This window comes from Oncorhynchus masou, unplaced genomic scaffold, assembly GCF_036934945.1.
Source record: "Oncorhynchus masou masou isolate Uvic2021 unplaced genomic scaffold, UVic_Omas_1.1 unplaced_scaffold_4412, whole genome shotgun sequence".
NCBI lineage: Eukaryota > Metazoa > Chordata > Actinopteri > Salmoniformes > Salmonidae > Oncorhynchus > Oncorhynchus masou.
The window spans coordinates 1-19387 of NW_027010804.1; the positions used below are offsets into that span (position 1 = coordinate 1).

The 19387-nt window shown below is 42.6% G+C and overlaps 1 long non-coding RNA gene across 1 annotated transcript; it reads right to left on the bottom strand.

Annotated features, from left to right (window-relative positions):
• Positions 1-15976: 15976 nt before the first annotated feature.
• LOC135535079 (uncharacterized) lies at positions 15977-18306 on the bottom strand. The gene is made up of 2 exons (XR_010454810.1): positions 17125-18306; positions 15977-16687 (listed from the first exon to the last, which is right to left on the bottom strand). It is a non-coding gene; the product is annotated as an uncharacterized LOC135535079 (long non-coding RNA).
• Positions 18307-19387: the final 1081 nt, after the last annotated feature.

A 19387-nucleotide genomic window follows, 5' to 3' on the forward strand; every position in this document is an offset into this window, starting at 1 on the left:
TATATAATACCAGGGTGTTAGTAGCACAGAGACTGGGTACAGTATAGTATATAATACCAGGGTGTTAGTAGCACAGAGACTGGGTACAGTACAGTATATAATACCAGGGTGTTAGTAGCACAGAGACTGGGTACAGTATATAATACCAGGGTGTTAGTAGCACAGAGACTGGGTACAGTATATAATACCAGGGTGTTAGTAGCACAGAGACTGGGTACAGTACAGTATATAATACCAGGGTGTTAGTAACACAGAGACTGGGTACAGTACAGTATATAATACCAGGGTGTTAGTAACACAGAGACTGGGTACAGTATATAATACCAGGGTGTTAGTAGCACAGAGACTGGGTACAGTATAGTATATAATACCAGGGTGTTAGTAGCACAGAGACTGGGTACAGTATAGTATATAATACCAGGGTGTTAGTAGCACAGAGACTGGGTGCAGTACAGTATATAATACCAGGGTGTTAGTAGCACAGAGACTGGGTACAGTACAGTATATAATACCAGGGTGTTAGTAGCAGAGACTGGGTACAGTATATAATACCAAATTCGGTAGTAGCACAGAGACTGGTACAATATATAATACCAGAGGTGTTAGTAGCACAGGGGAACTGGGTACAGTATAGTATATAATACCAGGGTGTTAGTAGCACAGAGACTGGGTACAGTATATAATACCAGGGTGTTAGTAGCACAGAGACTGGGTACAGTATAGTATATAATACCAGGGTGTTAGTAGCACAGAGACTGGGTACAGTATATAATACCAGGGTGTTAGTAACACAGAGACTGGGTACAGTATATAATACAGGGTGTTAGTAACACAGAGACTGGGTACAGTATAGTATATAATACCAGGGTGTTAGTAGCACAGAGACTGGGTACAGTATAGTATATAATACCAGGGTGTTAGTAACACAAGAGACTGGGTACAGTACAGTATATAATACCAGGGTGTTAGTAGCACAGAGCTGGGTACAGTACAGTATATAATACCAGGGTGTTAGTAACACAGAGACTGGGTACAGTATATAATACCAGGGTGTTAGTAGCACAGAGACTAGGTACAGTATATAATACCAGGGTGTTAGTAACACAGAGACTGGGTACAGTATAGTATATAATACCAGGGGTGTTAGTAACACAGGGAGCTAGGTACAGTAAATAATACCAGGGTGTTAGTAGCACAGAGACTGGGTACAGTATAGTATATAATACCAGGGTGTTAGTAGCACAGAGACTAAGGTACAGTATAGTATATAATACCAGGGTGTTAGTAACACAGAGACTGGGTACAGTACAGTATATAATACCAGGGTGTTAGTAACACAGAGACTGGGTACAGTATAGTATATAATACCAGGGTGTTAGTAGCACAGAGACTGGGTACAGTATAGTATATAATACCAGGGTGTTAGTAACACAGAGACTGGGTACAGTACAGTATATAATACCAGGGTGTTAGTAACACAGAGACTGGGTACAGTATATAATACCAGGGTGTTAGTAGCACAGAGACTGGGTACAGTATAGTATATAATACCAGGGTGTTAGTAACACAGAGACTGGGTACAGTACAGTATATAATACCAGGGTGTTAGTAGCACAGAGACTGTGTACAGTACAGTATATAGTACCAGGGTGTTAGTAGCACAGAGACTGTGTACAGTATATAATGCCAGGGTGTTAGTAGCACAGAGACTGGGTACAGTATAGTATATAATACCAGGGTGTTAGTAGCACAGGGACTGGGTACAGTATATAATACCAGGGTGTTAGTAGCACAGAGACTGTGTACAGTATAGTATATAATACCAGGGTGTTAGTAGCACAGAGACTGGGTACAGTATATAATACCAGGGTGTTAGTAGCACAGAGACTGGGTACAGTACAGTATATAATACCAGGGTGTTAGTAACACAGAGACTGGGTACAGTATATAATACCAGGGTGTTAGTAGCACAGAGACTGGGTACAGTATATAATACCAGGGTGTTAAGTAGCACAGAGACTGGGTACAGTACAGTATATAATACCAGGTGTTAGTAGCACAGAGACTGGGTACAGTACAGTATATAATACCAGGGTGTTAGTAACACAGAGACTGGGTACAGTATATAATACCAGGGTGTTAGTAGCACAGAGACTGGGTACAGTATATAATACCAGGGTGTTAGTAGCACAGAGACTGGGTACAGTATAGTATATAATACCAGGGTGTTAGTAGCACAGAGACTGGGTACAGTTTATAATACCAGGTGTTAGTAACACAGAGACTGGGTACAGTACAGTATATAATACCAGGGTGTTAGTAGCACAGAGACTGGGTACAGTATAGCATATAATACCAGGGTGTTAGTAGCAGAGAGACTGGGTACAGTACAGTATATAATACCAGGGTGTTAGTAGCACAGAGACTGGGTACAGTATAGTATATAATACCAGGGTGTTAGTAGCACAGAGACTGGGTACAGTATATAATACCAGGGTGTTAGTAGCAGAGAGACTGGGTATAGTATATAATACCAGGGTGTTAGTAGCACAGAGACTGGGTATAGTACAGTATATAATACCAGGGTGTTAGTAGCAGAGAGACTGGGTACAGTATATAATACCAGGGTGTTAGTAGCACAGAGACTGGGTACAGTATATAATACCAGGGTGTTAGTAGCACAGAGACTGGGTACAGTACAGTATATAATACCAGGGTGTTAGTAGCAGAGACTGGGTACAGTATATAATACCAGGGGTGTTAGTAGCACAGAGACTGGGTACAGTATATAATACCAGGGTGTTAGTAGCACAGAGACTGGGTACAGTATATAATACCAGGGTGTTAGTAGCACAGAGACTGGGTACAGTACAGTATATAGTACCAGGGTGTTAGTAGCACAGAGACTGGGTACAGTATATAATACCAGGGTGTTAGTAGCACAGAGACTGGGTACAGTATATAATACCAGGGTGTTAGTAGCACAGAGACTGGGTACAGTACAGTATATAGTACCATAGTACCACTGGGTGTATATAATACCAGGTGTTAGTAACACAGAGACTGGGTACAGTATATAATACCAGGGTGTTAGTAGCACAGAGACTGGGTACAGTATATAATACCAGGGTGTTAGTAGCACAGAGAGAGTATATAATACTGCACAGAGACTGGGTACAGTACAGTATATAGTACCAGGGTGTTAGTAGCACTGGGTGTTAGTAACACAGAGACTGGGTACAGTATATAATACCAGAGGTGTTAGTAACACAGAGACTGGGTACAGTATAGTATATAATACCAGGGTGTTAGTAGCACAGAGACTGGGTACAGTATATAATACCAGGGTGTTGGTAACACAGAGACTGGGTACAGTATATAATACCAGGGTGTTAGTAGCACAGAGACTGGGTACAGTACAGTATATAGTACCAGGGTGTTAGTAACACAGGACTGGAGTACAGTATAGTATATAATACCATGGTGTTAGTAGCACAGAGACTGGGTACAGTATATAATACCAGGAGTGTTAGTAACACAGAGACTGGGTACAGTATATAATACCAGGGTGTTAGTAACACAGAGACTGGGTACAGTATAGTATATAATACCAGGGTGTTAGTAGCACAGGAGACTGGGTACAGTACAGTATATAATACCAGGGTGTTAGTAGCAGAGAGACTGGGTATAGTATATAATACCCAGGGTGTTAGTAACACAGAGACTGGAGTACAGTACAGTATATAATACCAGGGTGGTTAGTAGCACAGAGACTGGGTACAGTACAGTATATAATACCAGGGTGTTAGTAGCACAGAGACTGGGTACAGTATAGTATATAATACCAGGGTGTTAGTAGCACAGAGACTGGGTACAGATGAGTATGTAATACCAGGGTGTTAGTAGCACAGAGACTGGGTACAGTACAATATATAATACCAGGGTGTTAGTAGCAGAGACCCTGGGTACAATATAGTATATAATACCAGGGTGTTAGTAGCACCCAGAGACTGGGTACAGTATAGTATATAATACCAGGGTGTTAGTAGCACAGAGACTGGGTACAGTATATAATACCAGGGGTGTTAGTAGCACAGAGACTGGGTACAGTATATAATACCAGGGGTGTTAGTAGCACAGAGACTAGGTACAGTATAGTATATAATACCAGGGTGTTAGTAGCACAGCGACTGGGTACAGTATAGTATATAATACCAGGGTGTTAGTAGCACAGAGACTAAGGTACAGTATATAATACCAGGGTGTTAGTAGCACAGAGACTGGGTACAGTATAGTATATATAATACCAGGAGTGTTAGTAGCACAGAGACTGGGTACAGTACAGTATATAATACCAGGGTGCTAGTAGCACAGAGACTGGAGTACAGTATAGTATACCAACACCAGGGTGTTAGTAGCACAGAGACTGGGTACAGTATATAATACCAGGGTGTTAGTAGCACAGAGACTGGGTACAGTATATAATACCAGGGTGTTAGTAGCACAGAGACTGGGTACGGTATAGTATATAATACCAGGGTGTTAGTAGCACAGAGACTGGGTACAGTACAGTATATAATACCAGGGTGCTAGTAGCACAGAGACTGGGTACAGTATAGTATATAATACCAGGGTGTTAGTAGCACAGAGACTGGGTACAGTATATAATACCAGGGTGTTAGTAGCACAGAGACTGGGTACAGTATAGTATATAATACCAGGGTGTTAGAAGCACAGAGACTGGGTACAGTACAGTATATAATACCAGGGTGCTAGTAGCACAGAGACTGGGTACAGTATATAATACCAGGGTGTTAGTAGCACAGAGACTGGGTACAGTATATAATACCAGGGTGTTAGTAGCAGAGACTGGGTACAGTATATAATACCAGGGTGTTAGTAGCACAGAGACTGGGTACAGTATATAATACCAGGGTGTTAGTAGCACAGAGACTGGGTACAGTATAGTATATAATACCAGGGTGTTAGTAGCACAGAGACTGGGTACAGTATATAATACCAGGGTGTTAGTAGCACAGAGACTGGGTACAGTATAGTATATAATACCAGGGTGTTAGTAGCACAGAGACTGGGTACAGTATATAATACCAGGGTGTTAGTAACACAGAGACTGGGTACAGTATATAATACCAGGGTGTTAGTAACACAGAGACTGGGTACAGTATAGTATATAATACCAGGGTGTTAGTAGCACAGAGACTGGGTACAGTATAGTATATAATACCAGGGTGTTAGTAACACAGAGACTGGGTACAGTACAGTATATAATACCAGGGTGTTAGTAGCACAGAGACTGGGTACAGTACAGTATATAATACCAGGGTGTTAGTAACACAGAGACTGGGTACAGTATATAATACCAGGGTGTTAGTAGCACAGAGACTGGGTACAGTATATAATACCAGGGTGTTAGTAACACAGAGACTGGGTACAGTATAGTATATAATACCAGGGTGTTAGTAACACAGAGACTGGGTACAGTAAATAATACCAGGGTGTTAGTAGCACAGAGACTGGGTACAGTATAGTATATAATACCAGGGTGTTAGTAGCACAGAGACTGGGTACAGTATAGTATATAATACCAGGGTGTTAGTAACACAGAGACTGGGTACAGTACAGTATATAATACCAGGGTGTTAGTAACACAGAGACTGGGTACAGTATAGTATATAATACCAGGGTGTTAGTAGCACAGAGACTGGGTACAGTATAGTATATAATACCAGGGTGTTAGTAACACAGAGACTGGGTACAGTACAGTATATAATACCAGGGTGTTAGTAACAGAGACTGGGTACAGTATATAATACCAGGGTGTTAGTAGCACAGAGACTGGGTACAGTATAGTATATAATACCAGGGTGTTAGTAACACAGAGACTGGGTACAGTACAGTATATAATACCAGGGTGTTAGTAGCACAGAGACTGTGTACAGTACAGTATATAGTACCAGGGTGTTAGTAGCACAGAGACTGTGTACAGTATATAATGCCAGGGTGTTAGTAGCACAGAGACTGGGTACAGTATAGTATATAATACCAGGGTGTTAGTAGCACAGGGACTGGGTACAGTATATAATACCAGGGTGTTAGTAGCACAGAGACTGTGTACAGTATAGTATATAATACCAGGGTGTTAGTAGCACAGAGACTGGGTACAGTATATAATACCAGGGTGTTAGTAGCACAGAGACTGGGTACAGTACAGTATATAATACCAGGGTGTTAGTAACACAGAGACTGGGTACAGTATATAATACCAGGGTGTTAGTAGCACAGAGACTGGGTACAGTATATAATACCAGGGTGTTAGTAGCACAGAGACTGGGTACAGTACAGTATATAATACCAGGGTGTTAGTAGCACAGAGACTGGGTACAGTACAGTATATAATACCAGGGTGTTAGTAACACAGAGACTGGGTACAGTATATAATACCAGGGTGTTAGTAGCACAGAGACTGGGTACAGTATATAATACCAGGGTGTTAGTAGCACAGAGACTGGGTACAGTATAGTATATAATACCAGGGTGTTAGTAGCACAGAGACTGGGTACAGTTTATAATACCAGGGTGTTAGTAACACAGAGACTGGGTACAGTACAGTATATAATACCAGGGTGTTAGTAGCACAGAGACTGGGTACAGTATAGCATATAATACCAGGGTGTTAGTAGCAGAGAGACTGGGTACAGTACAGTATATAATACCAGGGTGTTAGTAGCACAGAGACTGGGTACAGTATAGTATATAATACCAGGGTGTTAGTAGCACAGAGACTGGGTACAGTATATAATACCAGGGTGTTAGTAGCAGAGAGACTGGGTATAGTATATAATACCAGGGTGTTAGTAGCACAGAGACTGGGTATAGTACAGTATATAATACCAGGGTGTTAGTAGCAGAGAGACTGGGTACAGTATATAATACCAGGGTGTTAGTAGCACAGAGACTGGGTACAGTATATAATACCAGGGTGTTAGTAGCACAGAGACTGGGTACAGTACAGTATATAATACCAGGGTGTTAGTAGCAGAGACTGGGTACAGTATATAATACCAGGGTGTTAGTAGCACAGAGACTGGGTACAGTATATAATACCAGGGTGTTAGTAGCACAGAGACTGGGTACAGTATATAATACCAGGGTGTTAGTAGCACAGAGACTGGGTACAGTACAGTATATAGTACCAGGGTGTTAGTAGCAGAGAGACTGGGTACAGTATATAATACCAGGGTGTTAGTAGCACAGAGACTGGGTACAGTATATAATACCAGGGTGTTAGTAGCACAGAGACTGGGTACAGTACAGTATATAGTACCAGGGTGTTAGTAACACAGAGACTGGGTACAGTATATAATACCAGGGTGTTAGTAACACAGAGACTGGGTACAGTATAGTATATAATACCAGGGTGTTAGTAGCACAGAGACTGGGTACAGTATATAATACCAGGGTGTTAGTAACACAGAGACTGGGTACAGTATATAATACCAGGGTGTTAGTAGCACAGAGACTGGGTACAGTACAGTATATAGTACCAGGGTGTTAGTAACACAGAGACTGGGTACAGTATAGTATATAATACCATGGTGTTAGTAGCACAGAGACTGGGTACAGTATATAATACCAGGGTGTTAGTAACACAGAGACTGGGTACAGTATATAATACCAGGGTGTTAGTAACACAGAGACTGGGTACAGTATAGTATATAATACCAGGGTGTTAGTAGCACAGAGACTGGGTACAGTACAGTATATAATACCAGGGTGTTAGTAGCAGAGAGACTGGGTATAGTATATAATACCAGGGTGTTAGTAACACAGAGACTGGGTACAGTACAGTATATAATACCAGGGTGTTAGTAGCACAGAGACTGGGTACAGTACAGTATATAATACCAGGGTGTTAGTAGCACAGAGACTGGGTACAGTATAGTATATAATACCAGGGTGTTAGTAGCACAGAGACTGGGTACAGTATGTAATACCAGGGTGTTAGTAGCACAGAGACTGGGTACAGTACAATATATAATACCAGGGTGTTAGTAGCAGAGACCCTGGGTACAGTATAGTATATAATACCAGGGTGTTAGTAGCACAGAGACTGGGTACAGTATAGTATATAATACCAGGGTGTTAGTAGCACAGAGACTGGGTACAGTATATAATACCAGGGTGTTAGTAGCACAGAGACTGGGTACAGTATATAATACCAGGGTGTTAGTAGCACAGAGACTAGGTACAGTATAGTATATAATACCAGGGTGTTAGTAGCACAGCGACTGGGTACAGTATAGTATATAATACCAGGGTGTTAGTAGCACAGAGACTGGGTACAGTATATAATACCAGGGTGTTAGTAGCACAGAGACTGGGTACAGTATAGTATATAATACCAGGGTGTTAGTAGCACAGAGACTGGGTACAGTACAGTATATAATACCAGGGTGCTAGTAGCACAGAGACTGGGTACAGTATAGTATATAATACCAGGGTGTTAGTAGCACAGAGACTGGGTACAGTATATAATACCAGGGTGTTAGTAGCACAGAGACTGGGTACAGTATATAATACCAGGGTGTTAGTAGCACAGAGACTGGGTACAGTATAGTATATAATACCAGGGTGTTAGTAGCACAGAGACTGGGTACAGTACAGTATATAATACCAGGGTGCTAGTAGCACAGAGACTGGGTACAGTATAGCATATAATACCAGGGTGTTAGTAGCACAGAGACTGGGTACAGTATATATAATACCAGGGTGTTAGTAGCACAGAGACTGGGTACAGTATAGTATATAATACCAGGGTGTTAGAAGCACAGAGACTGGGTACAGTACAGTATATAATACCAGGGTGCTAGTAGCACAGAGACTGGGTACAGTATATAATACCAGGGTGTTAGTAGCACAGGAGACTGGGTACAGTACAGTATATAATACCAGGGTGTTAGTAGCACAGAGACTGGGTACAGTATATAATACCAGAGGGTGTTAGTAGCACAGAGACTGGGTACAGTATAGTATATAATACCAGGTGTTAGTAGCACAGAGACTGGGTACAGTATATAATACCAGTGTGTTAGTAGCACAGAGACTGGGTACAGTATAGTATATAATACCAGGGTGTTAGTAGCACAGAGACTGGGTACAGTACAGTATATAATACCAGGGTGTTAGTAGCACAGAGACTGGGTATAGTATATAATACCAGGGAGTTAGTAGCACAGAGACTGGGTACAGTATAGTATATAATACCAGGGTGTTAGTAGCACAGAGACTGGGTACAGTTTATAATACCAGGGTGTTAGTAGCACAGAGACTGGGTACAGTTTATAATACCAGGGTGTTAGTAGCACAGAGACTGGGTACAGTATAGTATATAATACCAGGGTGTTAGTAGCACAGAGACTGGGTACAGTACAGTATATAATACCAGGGTGTTAGTAGCACAGAGACTGGGTACAGTATAGTATATAATACCAGGGTGTTAGTAGCACAGAGACTGGGTACAGTACAGTATATAATACCAGGGTGTTAGTACCAGAGACTGGGTACAGTTTATAATACCAGGGTGTTAGTAGCACAGAGACTGGGTACAGTACAGTATATAATACCAGGGTGTTAGTAGCACAGAGACTGGGTACAGTATAGTATATAATACCAGGGTGTTAGTAGCAGAGACTGGGTACAGTATATAATACCAGGGTGTTAGTAGCACAGAGACTGGGTACAGTACAGTATATAATACCAGGGTGTTAGTACCAGAGACTGGGTACAGTATATAATACCAGGGTGTTAGTAGCACAGAGACTGGGTACAGTACAGTATATAATACCAGGGTGTTAGTAGCACAGAGACTGGGTACAGTATAGTATATAATACCAGGGTGTTAGTAGCAGAGACTGGGTACAGTATATAATACCAGGGTATTCAGTGCACTACCAGCGGAGGCCTCTAGAGGTCACTAGCTTCCCACACAGGATTCCGTTGAGAGAGGAGCAGAAGAGTTGTGACCAACTTTCAGACCTTTTCATTGAGTATTTATATGACTAATCAGTCTTGAAATGTCTTGTTAACAAACTATAGTTTTGGTGAGTCGGTTAGGACATCTACTTTGTGCATGACACAAGTCATTTTTCCAACAATTGTTTACATACAGACTATTTCACTTATAATTCACTGTATCACAATTTCAGTGGGTCAGAAGTTTACATATACTAAGTTGACTATGCCTTTAAACATCTTGGAAAGTTCCAGAAAATGATGTCATGGCTTTAGAAGCTTCTGATCCTTTGAGTCAATTGCAGGTGTACCTGTGGATGTATTTCAAGGCCTACCTTCAAACTCAGTGCCTCTTTGCTTGACATCATGGGAAAATCAAAGAAATCAGCCAAGACCTCATAAAAAAATTGTAGACCTCCACAAGTTCATCCTTGGGAGCAATTTCCAAACGCCTGAAGGTACCAAGTTCATCTGTACAAACAATAGTACGCAAGTATAAACACCATGGGACCACGCAGCCGTCATACCGCTCAGGAAGGAGACACGTTCTGTCTCTTAGAGATGAACGTACTTTGGTGAGAAAAGTGCAGTTCAATCCCAGAACAACAGCAAAGGACCTTGTGAAGATACTGGAGGAAACAGGTACAAAAGTATCTATATCCACAGTAAAACGAGTCCAATATCGACATAACCTGAAAGGCCGCTCAGCAAGGAAGAAGCCATTGCTCCAAAACCTCCATAAAAAAGCCAGACTACAGTTTGCAACTGCATATGGTGATAAAGATTGTACTTTTTGGAGAAATGTCCTCTGGTTTGATGAAACAGAAATATAACTGTTTGGCCATAATGGCCATCGTTATGTTTAGAGGAAAAAGGGGGATGCTTGCAAGCCGAAGAACACCATCCCAACCGTGAAGCACGAGGGTGGCAGCATCATGTTGTGGGGATGCTTTACTGCAGGAGAGACTGGTGCACTTCACAAAATAGATGGCATCATGAGGATGGAAAATTTTGTGGATCTATTGAAGCAACATCTCAAGACATCAGTCAGGAAGTGAAAATTTGTGGGCAGAACTGAAAAAGTGTGTGCGAGCAAGGAGGCCTAGAAACCTGACTCAGTTACACCAGCTCTGTCAGGAGGAATGGAACAAAATTCACCCAACTTATTGAGGGAAGCTTGTGGAGGTCTACCCGAAACGTTTGACCCAAGTTAAACAATTTAAAGGCAATGCTACCAAATACTAATTGAGTGTATGTAAACTTCTGACCCACTGGGAATGTGATGAAAGAAATAAAAGCTGAAATTAAATAAATCATTCTCTCTACAATTATTCTGACATTTCACATTCGTAAAATAAAGTGGTGACCCTAACTGACCTTAGACAATAATTTTTTACTCAGATTAAATGTCAGGAATTGTGAAAAACTACAACTGTTTAAATGCATTTTTATTTTACTAGGCAAGTCAGTTAAGAACAAATTCTTATTTTCAATGACGGCCTAGGAACAGTGGGTTAACTGCCTGTTCAGGGGCAGAACGACAGATTTGTACCTTGTCAGCTTGGGGGTTTGAACTTGCAACCTTTCGGTTACTAGTCCAACACTCTAACCACTAGGCTACACTGCCGCCTCTACACTCTAACCACTAGGCTACCCTGCCGCCTCTACACTCTAACCACGAGGCTACCTGCCTCCTCTACACTCTAACCACTAGGCTACCTACCTCCTCTACACTCTAACCACGAGGCTACCTGCCTCCTCTACCTCTAACCACGAGGCTACCTGCCTCTACACTCAATCCACGAGGCTACCTGCCTCCTCTACACTCTAACCACTAGGCTACCCTGCCGCCCCTCCACTCTAACCACTAGGCTACCTGCCTCCTCTACACTCTAACCACTAGGCTACCTACCTCCTCTACACTCTAACCACGAGGCTACCTGCCTCCTCTACACTCTAACCACGAGGCTACCTGCCTCCTCTACACTCAATCCACGAGGCTACCTGCCTCCTCTACACTCTAACCACTAGGCTACCCTGCCGCCCCTCCACTCTAACCACTAGGCTACCTGCCTCCTCTACACTCTAACCACTAGGCTACCTACCTCCTCTACACTCTAACCACGAGGCTACCTGCCTCCTCTACACTCTAACCACTAGGCTACCCTGCCGCCCCTCCACTCTAACCACGAGGCTACCTGCCTCCTCTACACTCTAACCACTAGGCTACCCTGCCTCCTCTACACTCTAACCACTGGACTACCTGCCTCCTCTACACTCTAACCACTAGGCTACCCTGCCTCCTCTACACTCTAACCACGAGGCTACCCTGCCTCCTCTACACTCTAACCACTAGGCTACCCTGCCTCCTCTACACTCTAACCACTAGGCTACCCTGCCGCCCCTCCACTCTAACCACTAGGCTACCCTGCCTCCTCTACACTCTAACCACTAGGCTACCCTGCCTCCTCTACACTCTAACCACTAGGCTACCCTGCCGCCCCTCCACTCTAACCACTAGGCTACCCTGCCGCCCCTCCACTCTAACCACTAGGCTACCCTGCCGCCCCATCATTTGGCTGAGGTGTATGTAAACTTCAGACTTCAACTGTACATCCTTACTCGTCTCCAGTGGCTCCCAATAATAACCTGCACTCTTACTACCAAAATGGCTGCCATGGAGTGGTGAGGTCCATAGAAGACCCTGTGATCACACTGCCCAGTCTTCCCCAATCCTGAGATGTTGTGGAGAAATCAGCGTTTCAGTATGGAGAGTACACATTACAGGCCGATAGTTGTCAGGATGGTGTTGTAGTGGGATGCTCCCAAATGGCACCCTATTCCCTATATATAGTGCACTACTCTTGACAAGGGCCCTGTAGAACCCTATTCCCTATATAGTGCACTACTTTAAACCAGGGCCCTATAGAACCCTATTCCCTATATAGTGCACTACTCTTGACAAGGGCCCTGTAGAACCCTATTCCCTATATAGTGCACTACTTTAAACCAGGGCCCTATAGAACCCTATTCCCTATATAGTGCACTACTCTTGACAAGGGCCCTGTAGAACCATATTCCCTATATAGTGCACTACTTTAAACCAGGGCCCTATAGAACCCTATTCCCTATATAGTGCACTATTCTTGACAAGGGCCCTATAGAACTCTATTCCCTATATAGTGCACTATTCTTGACAAGGGCCCTGTGCAGGGGTTCTCAAACGTTTTCCAAAACTGTATCACCAAGTACATTTGGTTCTGCCCAGAGTACCTCTGAAGTACCACCTTTATGTGCATTTTGTCAGGAAGCCTACAAGTACACTCTGTGGACAGGCCAAGTATCCCTAGTTGAGAACCACTGATGAAGAGAATAGGCTTCTTTTTGAACACTCATGGTTAAATTAGATATCTCTCATGGTTTATGTAGATGTCACTAAGTAAAAAGAAATAAAATGTAACCTTTATTTAACAAGGCACGTCAGTTAAGAACAAATGATTGACAATGGCGGCCTACCCCGATCAAACCCAAACCCGGACGACGCTGGGAAAATTGCGCGCAGCCGTATGAGACTCTAAATCACAGCCGGTTATGATACAGCCTGGAATCGAACCAGGGACTGTAGTTACACCTCTAGCACTGAGATGCAGTACCTTAGACCGCTGCGCCACTCGGGAGCCCATCAACTACATGTGGTAGTTTCTGATTGAAGTGTGGAGGGGGAAAGTTTAGTAGCCTGGAATCCAAAATTGATTCAGGATGTTTCACCATTGTTACAATGGTGAGCACAGTGTTTCAGTCTGGTTGAACCAGGCTAGATTGGAGAGAGAGAGCTATTTTCTTCCAATCAAGATAATTGAGTACCAAAGACTGGAAACATCTCCGTCTGTGGTAAGATGAAGTGCATTTTCATACCATATCTCAGACTGTTTACTAGGTGTAAAAATGTTTTAAACAAGAAGTTTAAATAGAACTACTGTGCAATTTCTGTTGTTTTGAGAATCTCTGAAGTCTATACTGACCGATGTAAATTAAATATAACAAAAATTTAAAAAAGTCCAATATTTCTAATGAGGACAGTATATCAGGACATACAGTGGGGCAAAATTGTATTTAGTCAGCCACCAACTGTGCAAGTTCTCCCCAAAAAAAGATGAGAGAGGCCTGTAATTTTCATCATAGGTACACTTCAACTATGACAGACAAAATGAGATTTTTTTCTCTCCAGAAAATCACATTGTAGGATTTTTAATGAATTTATTTGCAAATTATCCATTTTCTGGAAGAAAAAAATTCTCATTTTGTCTGTCATAGTTGAAGTGTACCTATGATGAAAATTACAGGCCTCTCATCTTTAAGTGGGAGAACTTGCACAATTGGTGGCTGACTAAATACTTTTGCCCACTGTATAGTGGATTTTAATGGGTTTCTTTTTTGTACCTTGTTTTTTGGAGAACATTTTGTTACACCCGTTGACTTGTGTTCTCTCACTTCTGATGAATTAGAAAATACAATTTCATTTCAAAATGATGTTTTGAAAAAAAGCCCAACGTTTGAATTGCAGAGTGTATTATATGCAAAAAGGATGCATCGTTTGCATTGAATGTAATATGTATTACTATAAAATAAAAAATATTGTTCCTTATTATTAAAAGATTTTAATTACTGAGGCGGCTCATTGTAACTCATTTTCAACATTCAGGTTGCGTCCCAACCAGCACCCCGTTGTTCCATATATACACTGACCGTACAAAACATTAAGAACGCCTCTCTTTCCACGACATTCACCTGGTCAGTCTATGAAACCTTATTGATGTCACGTGTTAAATCCACTTCAGTGCACATGAAAGGGGGAGGAGACGGGGTTAACTAAGGATTTTTTTAAGTCTTGAGACATGGATTGTGTATGTGTGCCATTCAGAGGGTGAATGGGGCAAGACCACATTTTTAAGCGTCTTTGAAACGGGGTATGGTAGTAGGTGCCTGGTGGCGCACCGGTTTTGAGTGTGTCAAGAACTGCAATGCTGCTGGGTTTTTCACACTCAACAGTTTCCTCTGAGGATCAAGAATGGTCCACCACCTAATGGACCTTCAGCCAGCATGGACCTTCAGCCAGCATGGACCTTCAGCCAGCATGGACCTTCAGCCAGCATGGACCTTCAGCCAGCATGGACCTTCTGCCAGCATGGACCTTCAGCCAGCATGGACCTTCAGCCAGCATGGACCTTCAGCCAGCATGGACCTTCTGCCAGCATGGACCTTCTGCCAGCATGGACCTTCTGCCAGCATGGACCTTCAGCCAGCATGGACCTTCTGCCAGCATGGACCTTCTGCCAGCATGGACCTTCTGCCAGCATGGACCTTCTGCCAGCATGGACCTTCTGCCAGCATGGACCTTCAGCCAGCATGGACCTTCAGCCAGCATGGACCTTCAGCCAGCATGGACCAGCATCCCTGCGGAAACGTTTTCAAGTCCATGACCCGAGAGCAAAAAAAAAAAAAAAAGGGTTTGCAACTCAATATTAGGAAGGTGTTCCTAATGTTTTGTCCTCCGTTTTATAGTGAACTAATTCATGACAAGAGCCATAACTACATGCTCTATGAAGAAGATACGATGAGACGCTGAGTGCTTTCTCATCCCCCTGCTTGAATGAACACGGTTGCACCAATCACGTTATTGAGTTTAAGCTCGCTCTGGGCTAAAGTTAGGTGACGTTTGTAGTGGCTGTTTAGAGTAAACTGAAATATGGATTCCATTCTCCCCGGACCCACCCATAGACTACATTCAGTCTGAGGAACCGTCTGTTGTCAAATTTTGGATTTCCCCCGTCTTCCTCAGCTGAAACCCTGTTTTTTTTTCTCCTTCATTGCCGTGGTTTACGGCCATTTTACCACCCTCTTTTATAATTCATCAATACCATCTCTGTAAAAATAAAAAAACACGTTACAAAATGCCATCTTTATCACTGTCAATACTAGGATCTTGTACATCACAGTACCCATGGAATTGCACGATACAAAAAGGCATGAAAAAACAAAATGAAACATTAAAATAGATATAGCATCTTCAAAAAGCTAAATTTCATCTATAAATAACTGTACTTTTTTTTAGATTTACATTTAAAGTCCACTGTAGTTTCTTACAACAGAATCACAGATTTTTTTTTTATATATAGCCAGAAGAAAACTACAAATCCAGATGAGCATGGTGTGACAAGAATAGTGTTGCAAAATGCTGAAAAATTTTTGCTCAAATTTCAAAGTATTTTCCAGAAACCCTAGTTTCTAGGATTACAGATTTCTTGCTGAACTCCGGAATCTTCCAAATGAGATTTCTGGAAAAATCTAGGAAACTTTTGAAATTTGCCAGAATTTTGCAGCCCTAGACAAGAAAGAAACATAACGTAACATCAACATTTTCTGGTCACCATTTTAGTGACAAAACACATCATTCGTTTACAGTACAACATCGAAGGCCAAAAGAGTTCTCCAAGCCAAGGTGGTCCGGTCCCCACTGACACAGGCTAACGTGTGTGTGTGTGTGTGTGTAAAACGGTTATATCAAGTCGTGTCCATGGAAGAGCACGAAGGTCCCCAAAAGATGATGCTGAGTTTATTGGATATCTTCCTCTGTCCATCGCTGTCTAGTCTGGCTCTAAAACACACACAAAACACAGAGTTAGAAGTCTCACACAGACAGACAATGTATTTCACAAATCAGATGGAAACTTCCAGAAAGATGATGAATTCATCCCACGTGGAACCTTATTCCCTACGCCAGCAGCATACCACCCTGCATCCCACTGCTGGCTTGCTTTAAGCAGGGTCGGTCCCTGGATGGGAGACCAGATGCTGCTGGAAGTGGTGTTGGAGGGCCAGTAGGGGTCACTCTTTTCTTCTGGTCAATTTTTGTTTTACTCAAAGGAGAAGTTTAGGAAAAAGGACTTTAAGTTAAGCATCTATGGTGAGGGCTGGATCTATTAAGGGTATCTCCCTAAAAGGTCTGTTTCCTATGGAGTGCATCACTTTAGATCAGGACCCAGATAGGGAATAGACATTTGGGACTGAAGATTCAATTGTTATGCTACCCACCTGTGGCGGGTTAGGTTTCTCTGGAGTCTTCTGAAGCTGGAGAGAAGAAGAAGAAGAAGATAGACTTGTTAGACTTGTGGACATTATGGGAATTCTCTGGAAGAGAAGGATTGTTCATCTGCTTCTCCTAACTGGGTTGTAGGTTTCTCTGGAGTCTTCTGAAGCTAGAGAGAAGATGGGCATTATGGGAATTCTCTGGTCTGTGAGTGGAGTTGGAGGGATGGTGCATTATGGGACTGTGTGTTGTAAATCAATGTTGGTGTCAAAAAGTATGAACTGTTGAAAGAAGTCAAATTCATCATGGCTCTGCGCAACAACAACAACGACTGCAACAACAACAACAACAACCACAGCAACAACAACAACCACAACCACAGCAACAACAACAACTGCAACAACCACGACTGCAACAACCACGACTGCAACAACCACGACTGCAACAACAACAACCACAGCAACAGCAACAACCACAGCAACAACAACCACAGCAACAACCACAGCAACAACAACGACTGCAACAACAACAACCACAGCAACAACAACGACTGCAACAACAACAACCACAGCAACAACAACGACTGCAACAACAACAACAACCACAGCAACAACAACGACTGCAACAACAACAACCACAGCAACAACAACGACTGCAACAACAACAACAGCAACAACAACAGCAACAACAACGACTGCAACAACAACAAAACAACAACAACCACAGCAACAACAACGACTGCAACAACAACCACAGCAACAACAACGACTGCAACAACAACAACAACAACAACCATAGCAACAACAACAACCACAGCAACAACAACAACCACAGCAACAACAACAACCACAGCAACAACAACAACCACAGCAACAACAACGACTGCAACAACCACAACAACTGCAACAACAACGACTGCAACAACAACAACAACAACTGCAACAACCACAGCAACAACAACAACCACAGCAACAACAACAACATCAACAACCACAGCAACAACAACATCAACAACCACAACAGCAACAACAACCAACCACAGCAACCACAGCAACAGCAACAGCAACAACAACCATAGCAACAACAACTGCAACAACCACAACCACAGCAACAACCACAGCAACAACAACAACAACCACAACAGCAACAACAACAACCAGCAACAACAACAACCAGCAACAACAACAACAACAACAGCAACACAGAATCAGTGTTCACAAGCTGTGTTTCTGGCAGCATGTTGTGTGTGCTTGCTGTCGCATGGTGGCAGTAGAACTCTTCCCCAGAAAACAACACATCAGTTCAGTGACGAATCAAAAAAAGGACCAACAGGAGACAGACAATGTGGGTAGCTCACAAATCGCTGAATGTGAGAGGAAGTGTTCCTAAAAACACGAACACAAAAAGGTGAGAAATGAGACCGGAGAACAACAGTCTAGACTACAGTACAACAGACAGAGAAACTTAGTCATAGACAGCTTGTCATCATGACCAACAACAACAAAAACGAGACGAGAAATTCATGGAAAAAGCAGATGGAAAATTGTAACCAGATTTCCAATGAACAGCGGCCACCATTTTGCCACTAATATAGATAGCTGCAGAACATAACTACAGGCAGAATAGTTACTGTACCTGAGATTGTTCTCTTAGAAACTCAGGTAGCTGAAATTCACCTTTAAAGACCTGGGAACACAAAGGACTGGGTTTAGAGGCTAGGTAACATTTAAAGGCCTGGGAACACAAAGGACTGGGTTTAGAGGCTAGGTAACATTTAAAGGCCTGGGAACACAAAGGACTTGGTTTCAGAGGCTAGGTAACATTTACAGGCCTGGGAACACAAAGGACTGGGTTTAGAGGCTAGGTAACATTTAAAAGCCTGGGAACACAAAGGACTGGGTTTAGAGGCTAGGTAACATTATAAGACCTGGGTTTAGAGGCTAGGTAACATTTAAAGGCCTGGGAACACAAAGGACTGGGTTTAGAGGCTAGGTAACATTTAAAAGCCTGGGAACACAAAGGACTGGGTTTAGAGGCTAGGTAACATTTAAAAGCCTGGGAACACAAAGGACTGGGTTTAGAGTCTAGGTAACATTATAAGGACTGGGTTTAGAGGCTAGGTAACATTTAAAGGCCTGGGAACACAAAGGCCTGGGTTTAGAGGCTAGGTAACATTATAAGGCCTGGGTTTAGAGGCTAGGTAACATTTAAAGGCCTGGGAACACAAAGGCCTGGGTTTAGAGGCTAGGTAACATTATAAGGCCTGGG